Source organism: Patagioenas fasciata, chromosome 10, assembly GCF_037038585.1.
Source record: "Patagioenas fasciata isolate bPatFas1 chromosome 10, bPatFas1.hap1, whole genome shotgun sequence".
Taxonomy (NCBI): domain Eukaryota; kingdom Metazoa; phylum Chordata; class Aves; order Columbiformes; family Columbidae; genus Patagioenas; species Patagioenas fasciata.
This window is the reverse complement of record NC_092529.1, coordinates 15,353,917-15,379,710: the sequence shown is the minus strand read 5'-3', so window position 1 is coordinate 15,379,710 and position 25,794 is coordinate 15,353,917. Positions and strand designations below refer to the sequence as shown.

Sequence of the window (25,794 nt, the reverse complement as noted above, 5' to 3'; positions counted from 1 at the left end):
GACATTTATCTTAAAGTCCTCAGGAATCCTACTCTATTTCAAGATGATCCCCTCCCACAACTCTGTGTATCAACAATTTGAGAGCCTCTTTAAACCTTGCCAGACATCTTCCCTTTGCACACCTGTGGAGACAGCCCACCTCTATCAATTTTCGGATGCCCCTGGGAACACTTCACCAAAGAACCAGCTTCACATTTTTCCCTAGGTTTACAGGGGAATGTGTTTCAGAATCTCTTTTAACTCTTTCAATTTAATCAATTATGTGATACAAGTTAAAGTTATTAAGTGTTTTAAGCAACAGTAACTCCAGATCCAAAATACACAGAAGACCCACTCTGAACACAGTGAAATTCAATGATGTGTTCAGTTATTGTCACTAAAAATTAAATTACGTCTCTTTTTTTCGGTGTTGGTACAGTGAAGGTGTTACACTGATAGAGTAGGTTAATTTTTCAAATTTGAAATATAGATATTAGAAGAATTATATTGCTCTTTTCTACATTACTTCAGGAAACATCCACACATTGGTAAATGCAAAAGTTCATGAGACAAAGCAGATTTGGACAAAAGTTCGTTCTCAAGACCTTAAAGCTGATCTCAATACTGTTTGCTTTTTTTGTTCAGCCAGTCATGGCTTGGAATCAATCAGTTTTTCAGCAACAAATAAAAAAATGTAATGTTTTCTTCCCATAATATTTTGAAAAGCTGTACTTATATAAGCCACTAGTATTAAAAACAAATAAGACCTGTACTCACAGAAGAAACAGAATTAAGACATCTATTACACAAAACACCTGCTATGACAATATTAACTGCACAGGCACCAGCCAAGAAATTTGGTCTCAAATGGCAGGAGCACGGTCCCAATACAGATGCAAGAGCAGGTTCTGTCCTTGCTGCTGAAGGATGGTCCTCAAGCCCCGTGCAGCAGAATTTCAGGTTTGCTACAGTGCTCATCTGCATAAAGACCAGGTGCTCTGGTTACCCTCAAGCCCACCGCCAGTTTCCAAGTAAAATCTTATTTTTAGTGCCAAAATTGTACTTCCAAATCACACAGGAGCAGAAGGCATTTTTACAACATATCATAGCTTTCAGGCCACAACTTCTTGGTAAAAATTCTTTACTTATAGTAATCAGGAATTCTATCTATTTAGCAAAAAGAAAGTTTGAAATTCCCTAAAAGTAATACTAAAATTTTAAAGGTATATATAGTCACATTCCCCAGTCATTGCCAAAAGCTAACTTCTGCTGCTACTTTAACTCCATTTATTAACTGTTACATAGATACATGCCTCTGTACTTCAGTAGATTATTAAATATCTAACCAGCCCATGCTACACGACATCAGCACAAGAGCCTCTTGCATTTCAAAACCCTATGATTAATGTACTGTAATGTTGAAATTGCAATGCACCCTTGATGAGATGACCTGTGCTCTATCCATCAATTCTTTCTTTCTTGGAATAACAATAATTCAAACCAATAACCAACTTCAAAGAGCCTTGGTTTTTTTTTTTTGTTTTCCAGAAGAGTGACATGTCACAAACAGAGTATTTCCTCTGCTATTTTCAGGCCCCTGTTCCTATAATGCGTAAGTCTGAGGCTTCCCCCCTGTACCTCACCAATTCCAGACATTCTTTTGATATACGTTATATATATATATATATATACCTTCAACCAGGCATTCCAAGACAGGTATTATACTTCCAGAGGGCAGAAATTCCTTGAACCCAGCTGAAAAGATGTCACAAGTCACTTCAAAATAACATAAGGCTCTACAATCATGCTTAATAAATCAAAGCTGTTGGGAAAATCAACCATGAAGGCGGATGAACCACGCCTTGTGTAGCTGCAGTGGGGACCTGACTGTCTGATTTCTGTTTCCATAGCTCGGATGACTATGATGCCTGCATTTCCATCACCAGCTCTCCAGGTCTCCTCAAGTAGTTGCTGGCCATCAGCACGGCCAGAGGCGTTGCTGATGAGCTAATACTTAGTCTCTGAAAATAAGACTGACCCTTGGCAGTTAGGGTTACTTTTATTAGCCATTCCTCATTCCCATGTAAGGAGCCTTTGTATTAACATATAGAGAGAGGTCTCCGATGAGGTACAAGTAATAGAGCATTCCTTTCAAAAACACCTTTGGTTCCATCTCCTACATATCATAATTTCAAAAACTTCTTTTATCCTGCATGGTTGCCCAAATATAACTCATCACTTTCCACTGCATACATAATTTCACTTTGATATTCTTTGGCCAGAACAAAGTTGATCTCGCCTTGTCCCAGCCGGCATTAACATCCACCTCCCGCAGGGCATCACCTCACCCGGCTGGGAGCCTTGCAAACGCTGATTAGGGTTTGCTGACCTGGCTGCAAGTGTTACCTAAAGCAATTTGTCTGCAGTTCCCCCTTCATCAAAATTGTAAAGACTGCTGAATTTGCAATAATCCTATTGCCTGCAGTAATACTATCTAGCTCAAATATAATTTTATAAGCAAAATGTGTCATTCTCCTTCATATTTCTCCCATATAGAAATGCAGTATTTATATAAAATCATGGTATAGGACAACCAACATTCTACCATTAATTAGGCTTCAAATCCCAGAAACTAGAGTTCAGGTAGTCCCTAAGTCAAGAGGAAAAGAGAACACAAGTCCCATAGCTAACCCGAGATAGACCCCACAGGCTTGTTTTCTGCCTCATGGCCAGATAAGCAGAGGAAAGAGCCTGCATGTGAACACAGGGGGATCCTTGGTAGTTTTTTTTATTAGCTATCAGACATGTACAACTTTTGCCACAGTAAGCAAGGGTGAGGTGGTGTACTAGCAGCAAATCCTTGTTTTTAAGGTCAAAACACACCTTCCAGTACAACAGTCTTTAAACCACTATGCACATACAGGAGAGATTCCATTGAAAACTTAACTCAATGCTAAGATATGGAGCAGTTTGGGTGGGGAAGCCAACAGCAAGAGGCTTCTCTGGAGCACCTTTCCCAAGCTCAATGCATCCTTCAAGCTGCCTCCAGTGATGGAGAAGCTCAGCATCACGCTGGGTCATGCACAGCACTCAACATCAGGGGAGCTACTCACAGGGAGCAACTCACATAAAACCACCCTGCATGGCTGAAGATCACAGACGAAACCAGACCTGGGGGAGAGCACCATTGTGGTCCCCAGCTGAGACCTCACCCCACAAGCTGAAGGATCAGCCCCATTTCCCCACGTGCTCCTGCCACAACTCTTGTTTATAGCCTGACAGCCAATGCGATAGGTAAGGAGATGCATTGTCTGTGTAACTGTAAAAGAAAAATTAATTCCCATGGAGTAAGATACCGAAAGGGCAAAATGGTATAACTGCTTCAAGTATAAAAGTAAACAAGAAAAAAAAAAGTAAAAAAAAAGTAAATGTATGTTTTATATACAATTGTACCAGCCTCTTCTTACTCTTTTGAAATAACTACAGCCTGGAAACGCAGGAGATAGATGAATTCACCAATTTTAGAAAGGAAGTGAGTTTCAGGAGATATGGCCATAGGTACCCTTAATCTATCCTGTCTCTGATTATCTCCCTCGAAGTCACATGCAAGAAAATAATCCCCTGCAGCAGAGAGCACTGGTGTGAAAGGAAAGAAAAGCTCAAAGTCACAGCTGAACGGTTATCGCTGAACCCATTTCAGTACTTTTTTTGCCTTCTACTTCTTGAGACCAAGGCAGCTTAATCTGCATTGATGTCTATGAAGTTTCACTTTAAAAGTTTTTCAGCCCAAGAGACTTTCCCTCTTATGAATAGAAATAAAATGCTCACATATTTTTCTACAAAGTTGTGGTTTTTTTTTTTAAAAAAACTATGAGATACTGCCTGAAAACTTAAATATTGCATTTCAGCCAAATTTCAAACTAGTATCAGAGATATTTATGAACCCCAAAGTAAGTTAACAGAAAAAAAACCAAACAAACAAACATAAAGCAAAACAAAAAAAAACCACTTAAACTGAACTAGCAGGAAGAATAATACTCATTGGAGAATATGATAAAGCCATTACAGATGTTCAGTTCATTAGCATGGCTGATCAGCTTGCACATAACAGTGCACTGTTTAACAGAATTGAACCATTTTATGGTTGGTATTAAGACAGAATATGTGTAGGATTTTTAATTATTATTTTTATTTTGATAGAACACTTCCCCACCTCCTTACACTCCTCACTGTTTCTGTTTTGCCCCCCACACTCCAGCTCCCCTTCAATATTACAAAATCAGTTCCAACATTAGTTTAGGTACACGCTTGCTTTGTGAGTTCACTACTGGAAGAGGACAATACCCAGCCCTCTATGATGCATAGTAAAGGGGAAGAAGGAGAAAACATGATGAACAGTGACATGACAGCAGATAATCTCAGTTTTGAACAATTTAGAGATTATAGTTATATTTGGGTATCCTTGTTACTCATGGCTCCAGGCAGGAAACCTAGTCTCAGCATAAGACTGCAATTTGAAAAAAAGTAAAATACTAGAGATTAAATTTCAACTGAGTTTTATTGCATTGATACTAAAAGAACAATTTTTAAAACTGCGTCTGTTTAGCCTGGAGAAATGGAGACCAAGGGGAGACCTTATCACTGTCTACAACTACCTGAAAGAGGTTGTAGCATGGAGGGTGTTAGTTTCTTCTACCAAGTAAGAAGCGATAGGACAAGAGGACATGGCCTCAAGTTGTACCAGGGGAGGTTCAGATTGAATATTAGGAAAAAATCCTTCACAGAAAGGGTTGTCAGGCATTGGAACAGGCTGCCCAGGGAAGTGGTGGAGTCACCATCCCTGGAGGGCTTGAACAGACACACAGATAAGGTTTTTAGGGACACGGGTTAGTGCTTGAGTTAGGCTAATGGTTGGACTCGATCTTGAGGGTCTTTTACAACCAAAATGATTCCATGAATATTCAGGTCTATCCCAAGATTAACACATGCAACCACAGTTGACCTATGGCCACAAAAAGCAGTAAAGAAAGTAATAGACTTGCTAGCAAAAAACCCCATGAAACACCTCTTCTATCCTTCCCACAAAATGAAGCCTCAACTGCAGGTAAACAAAAAAAAAAAAAAAGGAAGATTGAAATACAGTTTTCAAATTACTTAGCAAGATCTCTTTAAATATCAGTACAAGGTTAGATGCAATAAAGACTACACTGGTTTGCTGGGTAAGTTTGATAACTTTGGTTAAAAAAAACCAACAACAATGAAAAACAAAACACAACTGGAAGGAGCAGAGCTCTACACCAAGATAACATTCAGTGACAGTGAACCTAAGAATATCTAAGTACTGAAAAACCAATTTCTTGACTTCGGAACTAAATTCAAATTCAGAAATCTCTGTCCGACAGAGGTTCAAAAACCATGGAAGGAAAAGAAGATGGGGAGAGAGGTTAATTGGCTTTTAAAGTATTAAGAATACCTTGATATCAAATGTTCTGGCAGGAAAACAAACCTGCAAAGAGTCATACAGAGAGAGCACATGGAGTTTGTACCAGGGAGGTAGATGCAGAAACAAACCCAAATTTCATTTTTGAGGCTCAGGAGTTCCATTTACTCCTCATAATAATATTGCTCTGAAATTTCATCACACCAAAGCAAGTTTGAAATACAGCTTCAGAAAACCTATACTTGAAGCTTTGGTAACCAAAAAGCTCCACTTCCCAAATATCACTTTACCTTCTTCTCAGAAGAATAAAAATTCTTTTCCACTGTGTCTTACAGGAAAGTAGCAACAAGCCCCAGACCCCAGAAGATGCTGTTTTTCTTTTGGATCTCCAAGGTTCACTTCACGTCTTAATGCACTTGGCATTGCTCTCTTTATTAATCGTGTAGTGCAGACTGCGAGAAAGCACGTCTACAGAAATGACTTTAAACTAAATTCATAATTCTTTAAGAACCAATAAACCCACTGAACCAGAAACCTCAGCCTTTCTGCAGCGGGCTACAAGCAGCCAAGCTGCTTTACTCCCTTTAGCAAGATTCACTAGTACCTACTATTTAAAGCACTGAGTGGAAACTGTTTATATAAGTTAACAGCATATCTGTGTTTTGAGCCAGGAAAGAAGAGGTTAGAAGACAAGAGAAATACTTTATGAACAGCCACACCAGAGACATGCTACATAACTTCAAGCTATCACCAAATTTTTATTTTCCCATGCTGTAGCCAAAGGCACCAAGGCTCCTGGACAGCCCTACTTAATACTTTTCCCTAATCCTTCAAGACCAAGGGGAGAATCCCTTAGCACTTTCCAAGTGATCCTACAGAAACTGACATCTTCTACATCACATTTTCTGTGAGTTACCCTCATCAAGAGGAAAGATTCTCTCTGAAGAACAGGTACATGTGTGTCTCAACACACAGATGGGTTCATTACTCTTCCTCATAGGGAGAAGTTATTCTAAGTTGAATATGAAATTCAAATCATCAGATCTGTGACATATGGTATGAAAGATGCTGCAGTTACTAAAATATTTGGGACACTGCTGCATCCTTCATTGTACAGGGCAGAGAAGGAGGAAATTGGAATGTATGCTGAAACAGACCCTTGCAGAACGTATTATGCCTGGCTTTAAATGGTGTCATTAAACCAAGAACATAAAGCATAAACTCATCTACAGAAAGCCTTGAACAAGAGTACCTGAAGCTGTAATTACAATGCATATGTTTTTAAGTCATAAAAAGTATTTTTAATTCTTCAAAGGCTTTTGGAGCCTTTTTTGACTAAAAAGACCATTAAATTCATCTGACCACACACAATGAATCCAGGAAGCAGGATTTTTCAAAGCCTAATGTTAAAGAGGGCTTTCAATACTTCTTCACATTCCTGCAACATTAATTAGATCTACGTATATTTGTTGTAGTATAGAGGAAGAATACCATAATAGAACTTTGTCAATTGATAATGAAGCCTTGCTGGGATTTTGTTTCTAGAAGTACCAGCTTCTTTTACTTAGAAAGGTCTAAGGTATGTAAAACACATCCCAGTGAAACAAAGAAGGGATGTATTTTTTAGATACACACAATGCAGACAAAACTCATGGAATTTATCAGAATAATACATTACTCAGGACTCAGGAGGATTCACAGAGAAAGCAGATAAATAACACAAATAACAAGCATGCCCAGAATTTTAGTTGCCTGCATTTGTGAAGTAAACAGAGGCTGGAGCCACCACTGCAGGACGCAGCTTGATGCTGCTGGAAGCAGAGGGAGGAACAGGCTTCACTGAGCAGACGTAGGGACACAGACCCCACCAGGCACATCCCACCATCCTCCAGGCAATCTCTGTTGGCTGTTTGCATAGAACATGCACCCAAATATGGGGTGTGACTTTGCAGGGTAACTCTGAGATGTCAATAGTCAGTAATGGCAAAACGTGGTTATAAAATGACTGGGTAAAAGTTGATTGTTATTTATGCTGCCAAAGCTAAACCTGACCAGGTTAGGGGCAAAAAGAGAAGAAAAAGACACACTATGACTTTTACCTGTCCCTCAGTTCAGAGTAACAGGTTGCGTTTCCATTAGTTCGTTATGGGTTAAATCTAACACATGTAAATGTGTGTTACATCACCTCAACATTAACATTCGTTTTGTGCAAAAAAAAAAAAATAAAATACTGTAATACTTGTTAGTATGTCCAACAGCTTTTCACATGTGCCATTTAGCTAGTTCACATCACTATTTAATGCTATCATACATATCCCAGAAAGTATAGGGATAAGTACAACTATCATCCAAGAATGATATGTTCGTTATCACATTTATTAGGTTTATCAGACAAGTTGCTGAGTCTTCTAGAAAGCCAGAATGTGGATCCTTATAAATTTAGAATTTGAGGAAATCTAAATTAGAGTTGCAGACTGTCTGCAGAGCTTATTCCCCAGGCTGATGCACTTCAATATTTTTCTGAAAACATAGTGGAAATGCTGATTCTCTCCTCCCTCCTGCAGGGAACCAAGGGCTGGAAGAAGACCCCCTTTGTCACAGTATTGTAAAGGGTCATAAGGATAAAGGAGATTATTTTCTTCTATTTATTCTGTCAAGATACCTGCAGAGAAAAAAAACCATTATTTTCCCCGTCTGGATGATGTTGTATGCATCAACTACAAATTCCATGCCTGGTTCTCTCAAAAATGTCACTGTAAACTGTTATCTGCTGGAAGGAGAGCATCCTTGGACACAAAAGGGAAAGTATGTTTATGTTATTAGCAATTTATATGTTTGAGGCCTACAATGTAATCCTTTTTGCACTATGGTGTAAAAAGCCTCAGGGAACAGCTGGAAACTTCTGCAACAGCATCCAAAGTTCCCAGAAAGGCAGTGGATACCTGATGAGGAATTAAGTGGATTCAGACAACCCAGACCTTAGAACTCATGCGTATTCTGCATTAAGTGCTTGAGAGTCCATCTCAGAATGAAAGCAGACTGAAGAAACCTTCAGGTTTAATGTCACCAAACCTTACTACTGTTTTCTGTCAGTTTCACACATTTTTACTGATTTGTTTGTTTGGGATTTTTTGTGGGGTTTTTTTTTTTTTTTCAATCATAGCTATGTGAAAGGTCTGGAAACTTCTTGTTCTTTCAGGATAACACAAAGATATGAGCAGCTAACTATGCAAGGTATCAAGATTTGTAACAGGATGCTCAGATGCTGGACGAAGGGAAGACTATACTGAAATAGCTCAACAGCAAGAAGCATGAGGTGGTGGAGCTTTTCTACTCCCTTAAGCTGCTTAGCTTTGGATAAGGAGCTTATGCAACTTTTATAACTCTGAAGTACATCAGCAAGTCCTATCAAAACAGTTAAGTTACACTCAGGACAGGTGCCTCTTGAGTGTTGCCATTCTGTTCTCTTACCAAAGCTAGAAGCCAAAAAAAGCCAGTCCCCCCCCCCCGCCCCCAAAAAAAAAACCCACCCTCTAAAAGCTAGGTACACTTTAGTAGAGGAGTTAAGTGCCATACTTGTTTTCCTTGTTTCTCTTGCATGACATGGGACACCTCCACATCAAGCCCAGCTTCCGAGCTCCGGCAATACGAGCAAGAGATTGTTTCACAGTTTATAAGTGGAGCCTGACTATGAAGAAGCTGCTTTGCAGTCATCTGGAAATACTTGTAGAAATAAGTATAAATATTGCAGTTATTCTAGTCAGAAAACAGACTTACAGTAAGTTCTTAGGGACTTTTCATCTGAAAATAAACCAATCAACTCACAATGGATCTAGTCAAGAACATGCTTGAGACAGGACAGGGACAAGGTCAAAAAAATCTTAAAGTCTTACAACCCGCCTTGGTTAAGCTGCATGAAATCTGGGACTTGAATGAGTAATGAACATGAAAAAGATGTTACACTTCTCTTGGAAATTGTTAAAGAAAACATGGAAAAAGGTCAGGAAGTCCACAACCCTATCTGAATCTCAGTGCCTCATGAGGAGACACCAGGTACCACCATCACCACTTCAGAGGAAACACAACAGTGGTGTCACACACCAGGTCAGGGCACAGCAGATGCACAGGGGCCAGCTCTTCGAGAAGCTGGGACCACTCGCCTCTTCGTGCAGGGACTCTGGGGGGCTGTGCTTTTGAGGATGGTGTGTTCCTTGAGGAGGATTCACTTTTATTTCAGCAGTTTTGTAGAAGGACACATCTGCAGAAGGGCCTTCTGGTCTACAAGTGCACCTGATAAAATACTGGAACTTTAGTATCTGGATTTTAGTGCGCAAACCACAGTTACATGACACTGAAGAACTGATGAACCAAAATGTCAAGTAACACACACTTTCATTATTCTCCATAGGAGAAGAGGAAACCCTGCTTGTTCTTCACATAATAACCACAGAAGAGTAGCATGGTTAGACATAACATCTCTTCTGTTTCCATGTTAAGCTTATCAGGGACAGAGGATGCTCAAGTAAACTAAACTACAGTTTTTAAAGCATTAGAAACACAGCTCTTTATCAGAGCAATACAAACTTTTATTTTCTTTAACAATACAACAGCGAAGATGGTCAACATGAGATTCCAAATCCAATAGTTACAACAATTACAGTGAGAAACTGATAAACTCCAAGATCTATAAACGCACTAAGCTAAACATACAAAAAGAAAACTATCACATATATGCAACTACTTCAGCAACTGTATTTGATTCCATCAATTGTTTGCCGGTTCTCTATAAGGCTTCATCACTTTTCCCACTATAATTTCAACAGAATTTTTAGAAAAGGAAAGACACAAGACAAGCAACAACATGAATAGCACTACGTGAGAATGCAGACTCTCAAAAGCAAGGGGGAAGAGGAAAATAGCTCCATTTTACATTAATTTAGCTACTTCTGAGACAAAAGCTAGCTCTTGCTTAGTCAAGAGTAGAAAACAGACAAACAAGTATATGTCCAAGAATAGGAGAAGTGTTACACATGAGCAGCTGCTGCCCTTTATCATGTCAAGAAGAAAAAGACATTTAAGTGTCCTTCCATTGCAGCTGGGTGAGGATGGCAACGGAGCTCAGCAGGGTGCAGGCAGCAGGACTGGGCTCCACAGCTTCTGCAGCCTCCAGCACCGGCCTAAGCACAGGTCCAGGTAAACTGTCACCTGATCCAACTCTAACAATAAGATCTTTAGTCTACAATAAAAAAACCACAAAGAAGCAGCTCAGTGTATAAATAGAGGCTGTTCATACATCACTAATGATGTGCACACAAATCTAACAACTACCTAGAACATCTCTGTAGAATCAATAAATCTTTATCTGAAAGAGGTGCACATTGCTAAAAACATACACTCAAATACTCAAATGGATGCAAGGGACTGCACAGTTGAAGACCTCACATGAAGGACTACGAACCTCAGAAACTCACATTCTAGTTTTCCCCTAAAGACTCCATCACTTTGAAATTTGGGGGTTTCGTTACATGGATGCTTTTCAGCAGCAATGCTGAATTAGCCTGTACCCTCATTTACTTACTCCCTGCTTTGGTGATGCTGGCACAGCCATTTGTCAGACCTGCAATGAACAAAGTCAAAGAGCTGAGGTAGGCTAAATTAAAGGGTTATTAAGCGGATACGTGACTTGGTCCTCTGTACGCCTCCCTTAACTCAAGGATTATAGCTCAGAAACAGCTAAGCCACTTCAGCATCTCAAGTTTTTACTCATTATCCCAAAAATCTTTCAAACCAAGAAGGGATTAGGCAATCTATTTAAATTACCTCTATTCTTAACTGTATTTCCTTCCTTCCTGGTTGCTAAATTAGTCTTGTTTACCCTCCTTCTCTTCTGCAAGCTTTAGCTTTGCTTTTTATCCTGTAAACCAATGACTGTACATAAAGATGACTTAAAAACTTACATCTTGCACATCACTTGGAAGTGGCAAAAACTCCAAGACACAAGTAGCAATGGTTATTTTCCACCACAACTCAGCCTCAACTAACAAATTCTGCAAATTTTTAGGTAAAACTCATTTCTACAGTAAACTCTTCCCCACCCCTTTTTAATATGGCAGCATCACCTGCAACCTCCTGTCCTCATCAGCTTGCTTCAGAATTTAATGGAAAAAGAGGTAAGAAAAATCTTAAAGATAAAATGTGAAAGCTAGAAACCGATACATTAAAAACCCAATATACCATATGGTTGATAAACATAAGCCTCTCCCTGTAAAAGTTGCCTTGGTTTGCCTGTTTTATCTGTTCTGTAACCTGATTTAAAACAAAGAAATCAATTCACTTAGAGTGAAGAATCAAACACTTCTCCATTTTAATGTTATCAGGCTTTATAAAAACAAAAATTAAAAAATAAAGAAAAATCCCAGCAGATGGCTCAGCAGAGAGGCTCAGCACTGTGTTGTACCTCTCCCACAAAGGAGACCCAAAGGCCTCCCTGGTCACCTCCTCAGCTCCTGCTCCAGCCGCAGGGAAGCGGGATTGTCCTGCTGGGTGACCGTATGCGTCTGGCCAGAGGATACAAGGCTCCTGCAACAGAGCATAGAAGAAAGCCAGTACTAAAATAAAGAGCTGCAGTGGTCCCTGTTCTCTCTAGAGATACCAACTCAAAATCAAAAGATTAACTAACACACCACTTTCCTCCTCTTTTGTTCCTGGGAGGTAGGATGGGTGACAAGTTGCAGTGAACCTCAGGACTTTACAGCATCCCTGATCATCAGCATCTTCCTTCACCTCTGCAAGCCTCCCCATCTGCAGAGATGAAATAAACAACCCATACAGCTCTTTGCAAAGTTTGTGAGCTACACACAAGTTATCTTAAAAGGCTTAACATAGCTAACATTGTAGGAGATCTTAATATGTTTGAAGTAATCTGCCATAAACAGCATTAGATAGACCACAAGGTGAACACTTACCAACCCTATGCAGCCAATTTGCACGCTGCTAACATTTCTGCATATTTCAGCACTCAAAGTTTAAAAGGATTTTAAGTATATAGTTCTTTATATTTACTCATTTGCATCAACTTTAAAGCATTCACTTCGTTCAGAAACACAGTAACAGAGATTTCTCCGCCACTTCCATTCACTGGCACTCACTCCCGGTCCAGCAGTTACGCTCAACTTAACATTCATGATGTCATTTTTAAGGAATAGCATACATTACCCTACTCATACCCCAGACTTAGAGCAGTAGTAGGCTGTCATCCTCTCCATTCAACACATATCTACCTGAAGAGCTGGACCGGGATACTCTGCAAATTGTCTCCCTTAAGATTCCAAAATATCTGACTCATCACCTTTTAGTGTTTTTGAATTACATAAACTAAAAAGACGTTGTCCACAAAAGAACACAAGGAACAACACAATCAAGCACACAGATAATATTCTGCGTGACTTTTAGCAGAGCTTCCATAAAATGTAACCTTTTATCTATCAATTAATCCACACATTAGTTCATAAAGTAACTATTTCAGCTCCTGAATGGGAGAATGAACGAACGAACAAACAAACAAAAAATCAAGACAGGAATCTGTTTTTTAACTTAGCTGTTGATTCCCTTTCCTCTGCTGCAAGTTGCTAACAGCCTTCAAGGGGCTTCCACTAAACCTTCTGGAGGTATTGCTCAGCAGTGTTTTCCACTGATTTAAACAACTCTAAGTGTCCAGTCCATAAGATCTAGAAACAGGAAAGCATGTTTGGAAACGATAATCTGATATTAATATTCGCCTACTGGGCTCATCTGTGGTTTTGGGGAAAGCTTCAAATCCCTGTATCTTGTGGCTTCAACTTCATTGTAAAGACAGTTACAGGAAAGCAGTTAGAACCCCTGAATAAATGACACCCATTACTCTTCACAAGCCATTATGCTAACAGATCCAATTCACATCTTTTATATATAACCTCATACAAAAGAGAGCAGAGAAAAGTTTAAAAACCTGTCCTTTCCACCTAGATTACGTAAAGCAGATACTCAATTTTCATAGATTTAACTGCACAGTCAAAAAACACACTATGTATTTAGTCAACACAAACAAAAACTAGGACAGATGGAAAGGAAAGAGTCAGAGCCAGCATCAGTGTATAACAAATGCCAATTTATGTACAAAAATATTAAGAGTTTTCCTAAAAAAGCCAGAGGCAGACCTGAATGGTCCAGAAGCCTGCATCAATGCTCAAAATTAAGGCTTACTTAACAGGCAGCTTTCATAGGTGGCAAAGCTATTCTCTTGCTGTAATTTCAATCAATGTTTAAATATATCCCCCTGTGACGTAGCACAAATATTTTCAATGCAAATGTTTTCAATTGCCTCTTAATAACTCTAAGGCAATATATCCTTAAATCCCAAGGTTAAAAGGAAACAACTGATATCATTAGCAGTTCCACTGTGTGGCCCAGTGAAGTGAAACTTAAATTCAGCAGAGATCAACGTGACAGAGAAATTGTTAATGCTTAATAAGTTCACATATGTTTCAAGGACAAGTATTTATAATAATGTGCCCTTATAATTCAAAATGGGAACAGTGACCTACCAATTATTCAGGCACATACTCCATTGTTAAAAAAAATAAAAAATTAAACCCCACCACAATAAAACCCCACACCATAAAGATTAAAAGGCTGATTGCAGCCTGAACTCAGCTCTCCTCCCTCCCTCCAGTCTCAGTTCCACACAAGTAGATGTCACAGCCTGAAATGGGGCATTCCATCACCATGCTGGATTGGCAAGAGGCTCTTTTTACATCATTCAGGATGTTTAGGGCAGTCAAATAGCTGAGATGAAGGGGCAGCCTTCAACAGAAGACGCTCCCTTTGGTGACCATGCCCCTGATTCATCCTTCTCCCCAGCCATGGCTGGCAGCAGGAGAAGGAACAAAGAGCACCAGCAGTTCCTTCTAATTACTTCTGGTTTCTCTGCAAGTATCATCTTGAGTATTCAAAGAGATCAAATTTTAGAGAAGACGGGATGGAGAGAAGTGGACAGAGAGAGACTTAGTACCCAAAACATTGTTGGAACAAAGTCCTGTTTGACCACCTCAATAAATGCTAATAATTAATATAGTACTGACCTCTTTGATAGGGCTGTTTTAAGAAAGCCCTATTTTCTGCTGGGTAAACAACAAGAAGAAACTGTACAACGTGATTTAACTGCTTTATAGTAAGAGAAAAATGCTCCTATTACAGCCCCAAGATCCTGCCCCACCTGCAGAAGTGAGGTTTCCTCCTGGCATCACTGCTAAGCATCTACTCCAGGACTCAAAACACATCACAGCCCAGAGAAACCCTCCTCAACGGCTAACCATAAGCTTCCAAACAGAAACATATGGTCAAGGAAACAACCACAGCCAAGAGGAGTTAAGGAAGATCCTTACTTAACACAGCTCTCTCCAGTAACTCTGGAAATGCCAGGAAAATCCCACCTTCAAACCTGCAGTATTTCAATAATACGCAATAATTACCTATATAATCATTACCCTACACTATGCATACTATTACATTTATAAATCCTGCTGGTTTAAAATGGCATATTGATTGCAGCGATTATTTAGAATTATTAAAAAATATCCTCTGGTCTGCCTTATTGCAATGAATGATATAATTTCCTGCAACTTCAGAGAGAAAACTCAACAGAATAACCTCAAAGATAAATGTATTTTTCCTTTACACTTTCAAAGGATTGAGTTCATGTTCACCACTACTTTCCACAGCATTTGGATGCTAAGTACTAAAGGTAAGAACATAAATGGTCTTCTACTAATCTTAATAATGGAAGAAAAGACTCAAAGTGCATGCACATACGTGATAGTGTATAGGCTAACAGCTCTTGTTCACTGTGCTAGATTTCTTTACAGCATTTGTTTTTAAAAAGTGCAATAAACATTTTATTGTTATTATTTAATTGTCCAGCAGCATGTTCCCAGAGAATAATGCACTTCAGTGGGAAAGAGGTAGCTGTGGTGAAGCAGTGACCAAGCAGAAATGCTATCAACCTATACTCTGTTTTCAAAATTACCCTAGTAAATAAAACATACATGCATATACAGCTTTTTATTGTCATTTACAACCTACATCTACACTCTTGGCCAAGATGTTAAATAACACAGGCTACTGAAGAGAGCTTTCCTCCTACTCATAACCTCAGCTTTGCACACACAGTGCACTGCACATGTAGCAGTAAGCACCAAAAAAGTTACCATTTAAATAAAAAGTAATCACAGTAAATGCTAACATCACACATAAAACCTGCAGGTGATCCTGCACATGTTTCACTAATACACTGTCTCACCACTCAGGTGAGTGTTACAGTCCTGCCCCTACAAAATGAGAACTACCAAGGGTTAATACTTTCAGCATCTAACAAGCTCGCCCTGGTGCTTGTCTCTCACCCAGTGAGGACACCAGTAAGAGGCTGGGTGGAAGCAGAGACAGACCCAGTTTGCATGGATTTAGAAACAGACTGTCTTCAGCCAGAAGGACACACACACACCCAGCTGACTGAAATAAGCTTTAAGAAGCCAAGATGAAATCAAAACACTTGATTATATTAAAAAAAAATATATATATATATTGTTTCCGTGTCAACCATACAAGACCATTTTCCCAGTTTCTCAATGTAAAATATCTCCACAATAATATGCCATTAAAAGAGTATTTTTCATTTTGCACATTTTACTAGGAATGCTAAGAAACACCAACTTCAACAAATGGAGTGTCTTCAAACACAGAGATGCATGATTCTTCTGTAAATGAACTGTGAAAATCAGTATGCTTGCAAGCTAAACAAAATTTATCATTTACTGACCCGCTCTGGATTGGATTAGACGGGTTTGCTCCTTATGTAGTCAAGGAGTGCAATACACTGAAAATGATTGTCCTGACCTCAGTACAAGCAAAAAGGATGCTGGCCATGCTTTACATTAAGTCAGATTGTGGAAACCCAGTTGATTTTCCCCACCAATTTACTCCAAAGAGAGATTTACAGCTACAAACAGCTGTAACTCATATTTTAAATTTCATAAAAGACCTAAATATGTTGAGTGACAATACTCTTCAGAATTGTCAAGGTCTATTGAACTGAAACACACTCCCCAAATTACAAACATGGTACTGCAATTTCAGCAGTGGTAGAAAAACAGTATTTGTTTGGTTTTGGGTGGGTGTTTTTTTTTTTTTTTTTTTTAATGAGTGTACACAAAATATGGGGAGAAAAACTTTTTCTCAAAACAATAAATGCCAGCATGGCCCATTACTGCTTGGATTAAAATGTAGATGACTAAGTAATCTGTATTTGAACACAAGTTTTCAATGAAGCTCAAACTACTGTTTTAAGACTTAGAGTAAAATTCAATATTTCTCACTTCTCAATTACAATCTAACGTACAAGTGTGTCATCCCTCAACTATACATCTCAAAGCCAAAGAAACAGCATAAAGGAATAGATCTATAGTAATAGATACAAAACCTGTCCATACTCAATGCCTCGGGTGCTTCTTGTGCTATGTCCACCACACCTCCCTTGAGCAAAAAGGTCTCGACTCCACAGCTTCCCTGGTACTGTGCTACACAAGTGTATTTAGTTTTCTTCATTTAAACACATTTTGGAGGAACAGCTGGACCAGTTTAATCATTCTGGGCTTTTGCTGCATATTAGCTGCAATCAGAAAAGCAGAGAGACACCTGCCACCCCAGACACACACCTGGGTAGGGGGTACAGCACAGGAATCTTGCTCCATCTGTAGTTGTTGGAATTGCAATGTATTGGACAGTACACAGGGTGACAGGGAGGTTGGTGGCACTGCCTTGTCAGACTTCACTTGCACAACGATTTTATATGCTTCTCGTCATCATAATATGTGTTTTCCCCTCAAACTGCAGGTCAGACATTAAGTAATGTGCACTGTATTAGAGAGACCCTCTGCCCATCACAGCAGCACTCCAGAAGGAGCAAGCCTTGAAACAAAAAAAAATTTCCACTATATCTTTGCATTGTTGCTTCACCCACCTATATACATATACATCTAAAGCCCTATCAGCATTGCACTGTAACTGATCTGATGTGGAAAGACAGTTGGGGGTGGTGTTGGCTTTTTGAGATCTATTTGTTTTGGTCTGGGGAGGTGGTGTTTGGGTTTCTGTGTTGTTGTTAAGGGGTTTTTGTGGATATTTTTAGTTTGTTTTGTGGTTTGTTTGTTGTGTTTTGGTGTTGTTTTTTTTTTTCCCCAATGTTTGGATTCAGCTACAAGACTTCCAGACAGCAGAGAGAGAGCAGATAACAGCTCAGACAATTCAGCCAGCTGTTAAATTTCAAAAGCATGCTCTTCATAACCATAAATGTCAGCCTGTCTGGAATTAGTCTGACAACAACTTGCTTATTTCCAATATTTAAAGAAAAAAAGTCTAACCCATTGCTGTGAGAGTATCTCGAGAACAAACCAGTCACAAGAAATACTTGCTTGAGTATTATACATTGGGGTGCGAGTCAGCAGTATAGCACTCGCATGGAAAAAAATGAGGTTTATTCTTGTATTTTTCAGCACTCAATAACTGACTGATCAATAAGAATCTCCTAGGCAAGTCTGGTCATCTCCGATTTTCTCTTCCTGTTATCTGAAACACCTGCTCAAAAGTCTTTTACAGCTCATGCTTCTGTTGTCTCATTTTCTGGGGGCTCACCATATTGGTAGCTCTGCAGTATGTATTTTAAATGCTTCACAGTTCACAGTCAAACACTGAAAGAGTTTCTCCTGTGTGCAATCAGGATTAACAAAATACTACAATACATGCCTGGTTTTAAATACTGTCCATTCTCACTGGTCAAGTGATTCCAGGAGAGCACAAATAGGCTGCAGGTGTGACTGCTCAGGGCTGAGCACAGCTCAGGAGGTCTGACTGCTGTTTCACCCAGCTGGAAACGCAGCAACTTTGCCAGGTAATTATTTTCCGCATTGACAAACACATTTTTTTTCAATAGAAAAATACTTAAAAGCTATAATTTGAGGGGAAAAAAAACCAACCCACATCAACTATGCAAAATTAAAGTAAAATTAATTTCAAGGAATAATATTTTACTTTATCACATTTTAAAAGTGAAACTTAAGAGTATAAAACTAACTGTTCTTTCATATCATCAGTGATACCTGATAATTCTTTAAATTTCTTCTCAAATTTCTTCCTACACCACAGGCTATAAAAATCTGGATATTCAAATCTACATTGAGAAGTTAGGGCTTTGACTGTGAATAGCTTCTCTAAATCAAAGGTGGAGATGCTAGCATTAAGAGTCAATTGCAGCTCTATCAACTTCACATTTCTGCATTTTAATTGTTTTTAATTGGGATAGTCACTGACTGATCTTTGCCCATTTTGGATGAAAGATGCTTCCTCCAAGGGAAATTTAAGTTCTAGAGCTGTGGGGAAAAAATGCTCCTCCATTTCCAGAGCGTTTCTGTAGCATGTTCAGTATTGAAGAACCAAAATTATAAGTTTCTAAACTTCTTTAAACAGAAGTCAACATTAAAGTACTTTGGCATTTAATCCATCTTGACATCGTCCGTGTACATTAGCTTAAGCAACACATTCATCAGAGCAGTCCCCTGAATAAGTCATTTCCCATCACTTGTAACTTTAGTAGTGTTCACCTTGAATGCATGCATGCATCTCAAGTGACTATAATCTACTGTTCACTAGTTTCCAAATATGAACTAGAAGGTTACATGTTTGATATAAGAACAAGACAGACCTAGTTGCCAAAGTCAGCACCAAGGATAAAAACCAAACTACACAAGAAGTAACTTTACAGATGAATGGGCTTCCCATTCTCCTTGCCTTTTCTAGAAAAATCAAGCCTCATCTTGCAATTATTTCTCAAGTCATCCAAAATCTCCTTTATAGCCAGGAGGGATACTCACCATCAACCATAGCCATTTCTCATCACTAGGAACTTCTTCCCTCTCTCTGTAGCCTTGCTGGCTCAGACAGGAGCACCATGCTACTGTGCCTTTCATAGTTTCAAATGAATGAAAAAATGTCCTTTGCAAATTGCAGTTAATCTGTGTCTTCTAGTATCAAAGTAAACTCTGATCATCACTTACACTCATATCAAACCATTGGCTTATATCACTTGTAAGAATTGTCTCTTCCAGGAAGTAAAAAGACTGAACCTATCTGCAGAAGCTTCCCATTACAATACCACAAGAACGTAAAGACATGGCACAAAACAAAAGACTGTGAGTCTTACTCAAAAAAACCCGAAAACCATTCCCCCTGCACAAGTGGCTGGAAATGTTTATTTGTGAGGGGATACTCCAATACCAACATTAAAGAGAAGTAACATGAAAATACAGCATCGCTATGTATCTACAGCAACTTGCTCTTTCAGAATTTAAAGATTAAGCTGCTTTGGTAGGTCCATAACTCACAGACACATAAATCCCCAAGCCCAGGGATCTGCAAAGCATGCAGCCAACTGGATACACTGACAGATTTCTGTGCAAGATCCTATCTGAAGTCACCAGCATCAGAGCTAAACGACCACCAGAGCTACAGGAGTTCTGTGCAATGCCAGAGCTCGCCACTGCTCTGTGGCAGCTCCGAACCCCGCAGGCTCCCTCAAAAAAAATCCAGTACTATTATTTGCCTTAACATAAAACGTACCAAGCTGCATATTAACTAGGCAACCCCTACCTGATGTTCCATCCTTTAAGCAATTGTCTGCAAAACGAACCTGGAAAAATCCCGCAGCAAATCCCAGAGCCAACTTGCAGATCCTCTGCTCTGAGTACATGGACCCGAGTGGCGCCTCCTACCGCTTTACATATGGAGAAAACACCAATGCTCAAAGCCTGTAGTTCGTTCCCAGCATAATGCAACTCCAAGAGTAATATAGAGAAGTAAAAATACTATAATGCCTGTAGGAGCTCTGATGAGCAAGGGAAGTGCCTGTGTAGGAGGACAGAGAGCTTACAACACAGGGAAGAACCACTCGGCATCAACATGCCTTTAAACTCCAGCCTAAACACCAAGTTGGCAGCCTTTTTAGTAAGAACTACACACCTTCACTAAACCATTTTCCTCAAATGCTTTCATTAATTCATTTGCCAGATTAGCTAAGTCTCTTACATAATAAATAACTTTCTGGAATAATTCCACATGGAGTAGTAATACACTTTCAATGCTTAAAAGTTAGTTCAGCATTCCCATCACTGATTTTAATAATCTGTTCACAGCTTTCCATATACATTAAAAATTACATAACAGAACAAGCCTGGCATGCAGCTTAAGCTATAGTTCAAGCTTCTCTTGCAAAATACCACAGTCAATAGTTTGGAGAGTTGGCTTGTCCTCCACACGGTCTTGATTTCTTTTTTTTTTTTTTTTTAATTTTGCACTCATAATAAAAACACTGATATTATTTCCCCTTGTGCAAAACAAGCACTTTGAGGACAGCTAAAAAAATCAGTACGCTACTGATTTTTTTGTGTGTATGTCAATGTCATCAGTAAGGTAATCATGACTAACCAGTTAGCACCCAAGGCTACTGCTGGATCATTTCACATCAGAAATGGACTGAGCACTCTCCAACGGGTACAACAAAACGGCGCTTAGATTTAGGTTAATCACAGCCAGGCACCATACTTAATTAGCAACAAGGTCACAGAACGATACTGGCAACGTAATCAGCTCATACCCAGTAAGATATTAATCACAAATTTAAAAGGTAAAAAGTTCCAAAAGAGAAGGTAAATCACTAGTTAAAGCATGAACACCAGAGCAGAGTAAACCTGCAGAGAGGCTATTACAGAGAGCAGAGCCGTCAGCTGTGCCGAGCCACGTTACCAACGACGACACCGAGTGAGGTAGCACTGAAACTTGGCGTCTAACTCAATCTTATCCCCCCCTCACTCCGTCTGATGGGAAAGTTCTGGCTTTGTCAGATTTCCGTGGAAACTGAACGGTCCCGAATGAGGCACAGAAAGAGCAGAGCCATTATTCAGGAGAAAAAAAAAGAAAAAAGCTTTTCAAAAAGCCTTGACTGGAGTGGTGTGGTGTTTCTATTTTATTTTTTTTTAAACCAACATGCTAGCATTCCCACCCATATGAGAGGAGAAAAGCTCATAGGACTTAAATCCTTGAACTTCACACAATTATTGGTACTTAATTAAAAGCAAAGCCATAGAAGTACAGCTTTAGAACTTGCGTAACTTCAGACTCACTTAAAACAATTTTAAGAGGGAAAAAAACCCACACACATGAGATTTTCAGCAGTTTCTACGCACCAGCCCCGCCGCCCGAGCCGTCGGACCCCGGCTGCGCCCAGCCCCGCGGACCCACTGCCGCTCCCCCCCGGCCCGAGGCCTCCCCACCCCTGCGAGAGAGGGTGAGAAGCCGAGGACGTTCTTTGGAGTATTTTGCAACCGAGGAGGAGACGCATTAGGATGGAAGAAAGCCGCGCAGAAAGCCCCCGCGCGGGCAGGAGGGGTGCCTCGCTAATGCAATTAGCAGAAATCAATCAGGCGAACAGCAGCGGTGTGTTTGCACCGGTGCCGCAGAAGCACGTACGAAGTGCCCGTGTTGCACCTTACCTGAAGAAGCCTTGTTTTCTGCACTGGACTGTAGATGCGTTCGGTGAGGCAGCACATCAGCCCCCCGCTACTTCCCCGAGACCAGGCAACGACCCCTCCCACAGCGTTTAAAGTCGCACCCCTCAGCTCTGTGCCCCCGCGGGATGGTGCCGCTGCGATCCCAACCGGAGCCGCTTCCCCCGTGCTGACCGCCGGCCATGCCCGGGGCGCAGCCCCGCTCCCCCGGTCCCTCTCCTCCCCGCCGTGCCGCCAACTTGGGCGCCCACGAGGCGGCCCCACGCGTGGAGGTGCCCACGGTTCCTTCCTTCCCTCCCTCCCTCCCTCCCTCCAGCGGGGCGCACCTACCCCGGCGCCGGAGGGCTGAGGGCAGCCAGGTAGGCTGGGTCGGCGCGAAGCCCTAAACAACACCGCTCCCCTCAGCCGGCGACCCCGGGGGCGGCCACCGCCGGACACCCAGCCCAACTTTGTTCCCCGAAGTTGCCCACCTTAAGCCGAGCCGCTCCCCGCCGCCGAGCCTCGCCGGAGCCCTTCCCGCAGAGCCACACGCTGTAATCCCGCAGCACCCGGCGCCGCTTCTGGAGCGGCGACCGCCGCGCTTCAGGCGGCGGGGCGGGGCGGGGCGGGCCCGGCCTCCCGCCCACCCGCTCCCTCACCGCCCACGGGCCGCGCTCAGCCCAGCCCAGCCCAGCCCAGCCGCGGTGCCGGGCTGGTCCCGGGGGGCCTGGCGGCGCCGGGGAGCGGAGGGGGTAGGCGGTGTCTTCCCCGAGCGACCGGGAAAGCTCCCCCGGAATTTACCCAGCGGGGCCTGAACCCGCCGAGCTCCCTGAGCTGGGAGGGGGAAAAATGGGTAAAATGTGCTGCTGCAAGCGAAGAGGTGTCGTGTGGGGCTACCCCTACCTGCTTAGCCTGAGCGAGCCCGTGTGGATGGAGAAAGTTGACACATAAGATCTTAAATAAAAACTCCATCTAATTTCTGGGCTGGAAGCCCAGGAAAAGAATCAGGTTCACGTAGGTCTCCATGCAGGAGCCGGATGGAGGTTTTATTGAATCTGGCTCCAGCTGATCGCGGTATTATAGCTGTGTTGCTGTAATTAAGGCTGAGCAGAATTCCTGTAAGTCCCTTTTCTTCAGCAGGTTATATAACAAATAGTAATAAGTTTCCTGAAACCTCTATTATCTTTCAGGATCCCAAAGCACAACAAAGTAAACATAATAATAAAGTGCACATTAGTCTGCACTGCTTCACCGGTTACACAAGGGATGGATTTGGCTTTGCAGCCACAGGGAAGCTGAGAAGGGAAGGACTTGGTGAGTGGACTCTGCTGCCTAGAGGAATCTTGGACTGGGTGATGCATTGTTATCCGGGTCCTGGGAGGAAGGACAAGAAGAAAACAGTTTGCCTCTTCAACAAATTAGATTTAAGTTGCTGCCACCTGTGTTTCCTTTTCTGCCTGTTTTTTTTGTGGTGAACTTCTGAAATGTGGTAGCTGGGAAATGGTGGCATCTCCTCTGGGGACTAGTAGAAACTCAACACAGCATCTGTTGACCCAAACATTGTGTTGGAGCCCTGACACGAAAAGATGTCTTTACTCCTCTATGCACGTGCAAGTCTATAATTAAGGCATGTCCAGCAATGAACTGTACTTGCTTCTGCAATGAAATGTGGCACTGGTCTGAGGAAGGCACGTCAAAAAATAAATTATCTCAGAAAAACATGATGCATTTTTAATTGGCGGAGTATAATCACATAGGACTCATAGAGGTGATAGAATAACTGTGATTTAACGAGTTACCGTTCATGAGCTGAGCTCTGAGATCCATACTAATATGGTTCAGCTCAGCTTTGGCACAGAGTAGGAGCATGCACTCAGCCCATTACTGTAGTTCAGCTGATGTATTACAGCATGGTAACTCCATCACATCCCTAACACTCCACTTTGGGATTTTGCCTAGAAGATAATATTAACCTTTTGTTATTACTACACAAGGGCTTATGATAAGACTAGGGTCAAGCCTTAATTTTACAGCAATCTCCAGCACAGGTAGGAACATGGTGTCTGTGGACACCTCTGCAGGGCATGGACTGAGCACAGACCCAGGAGCAAAGCCCAAAATGCAGATTTGGCTTCCTCAGAAGTTGGCTATTCACATATTCACTACACCTGATTCACTTGGGCTTATGAGAGCTGACAAGGTCATGGACCTATGGCACACTTCTCCACTTGGAAAAATTCACTTTAGCTGTGCAAGACCAGCATGAGAAGGGTAGTCTGTATTTTTATGCTTGACCAACCGCAAGAGCTGTTAAAATTTCGAAAATGCATTTGACAGTTTGCCTTCTCTGTTGTCCCAGTCACCTCCAGCCCAGGCTTACGTTTTGACTATGACTAGCTAATATATTTTTTCAGTTCAAGTTAAGGATTTCAAATTCCTATCATAGGTTTCAAGTTACACCATGTAAAATATGCTTTATTGTTGTTGTTTTTAAGTTTGTCAGAGAGGCACTTTATAAGATTGTGAGGTCAAAACCATGACTCTAATCTTTGAGATGACAAGTAAAAAGGGACAAAAAGCACTTTCCCTCACTTATTTTACAGTAACCCAGGCATGTAGAAATAGTGGTTCTGTAAGTGCTTTTCCTTATTTCAGAAGTCCCAGCAAACATGCAGTATTACCATAAACTTACCGAAGACAGTCAATTTCTAGACAGTAAACTCTCCAAGGCTAGTGGCATGTTTTCACACAGTACCTGATATTTTGATGCCCTTGTGCCATCTAGGGCTTCTGCACCTACTGTGATATACGTGTTCAATAATAACAACTTAATTGTAAGTCTCACACTACTTCTAGCTTAATGATTTTTTTCATTTCCACTTGTCATTCAAACATCACTGTCGACATGTCTCAGAAATTACATGAGAAGAGCAACACTCTAGTTTTGTCTAATTAATGCTTCCCAAGGATTAAAGTGGGAAAAACCCACTTTATGAGCATGGGTATAAGCAAGTAAATGAATATGATATTTAAACTCCCCGATTAATAAATAATTTAGTTGGAAGACCCAGCTTAGCCCTGTCCATCCTGAATCCAGCTGATATAGACCTAAACTATCAACTGTGCACTTGCTCCTATCAGCTGCACCCCCCTCACTGCTCTCTTCCAACTGCCACAGTTGCTCTGTCTACTTTCAAGTAATATTTCTCTTGCCATGCTCATGTTTTCAGCACACGGATTGTCTAGGTAACTGGTTTGTGCACTGCCGTTGTCCACTGTCTGCTTTGACAAAACTTGTTTTTTCAAATTTTGATGGGAATTTAGCCACCAGTAACAAGTAGACTCAGATCCACCATAATTTCCTCCAGAAAAATCAATCAGCACTTGTCTCCTAGGTACTTTACTTTTCCAAGAATTTCTCTTACCACTGGCAGAAACACTAACTCACCTCAAGCTTAAACTGAACTTGTTTTGCAAAAGACCTCTAGGATATTGTCAAAATGGGATACAGTCAATAGGATTCTATGGACTATTAGTCTGGGTCTTGGCACTGACAATCACTGCTGTCAGATTCCTTGGAGATAGATGAATCAATTAATCTGAAACAGCCACTAGAAAGTCGAATATTAAAAATAAAAATAATAATAAAACCCCAGTTGAAAATATAGTTTTCTGTCTATGTGTAAGGGTTATAGCAGCCCATCTCTTCCAATCACACTTTCAGACCTAATAATGTCAATGATGAAAATA

At 40.9% G+C, this 25,794-nt stretch overlaps 1 protein-coding gene across 1 annotated transcript in view; it reads right to left on the bottom strand.

Annotated features, from left to right (window-relative positions):
- The window catches only part of LOC136105755 (contactin-3), a 108,370-nt gene extending 85,719 nt beyond the window's left edge, over window positions 1-22,651 (bottom strand). Inside the window, exon 1 of the mRNA XM_065845558.2 lies at window positions 22,536-22,651. The gene's annotated coding sequence lies outside the window, so the exon portion shown is untranslated. The remainder of the gene's footprint in view (window positions 1-22,535) is intronic.
- Between the last annotated feature and the right edge of the window lie 3,143 nt (window positions 22,652-25,794).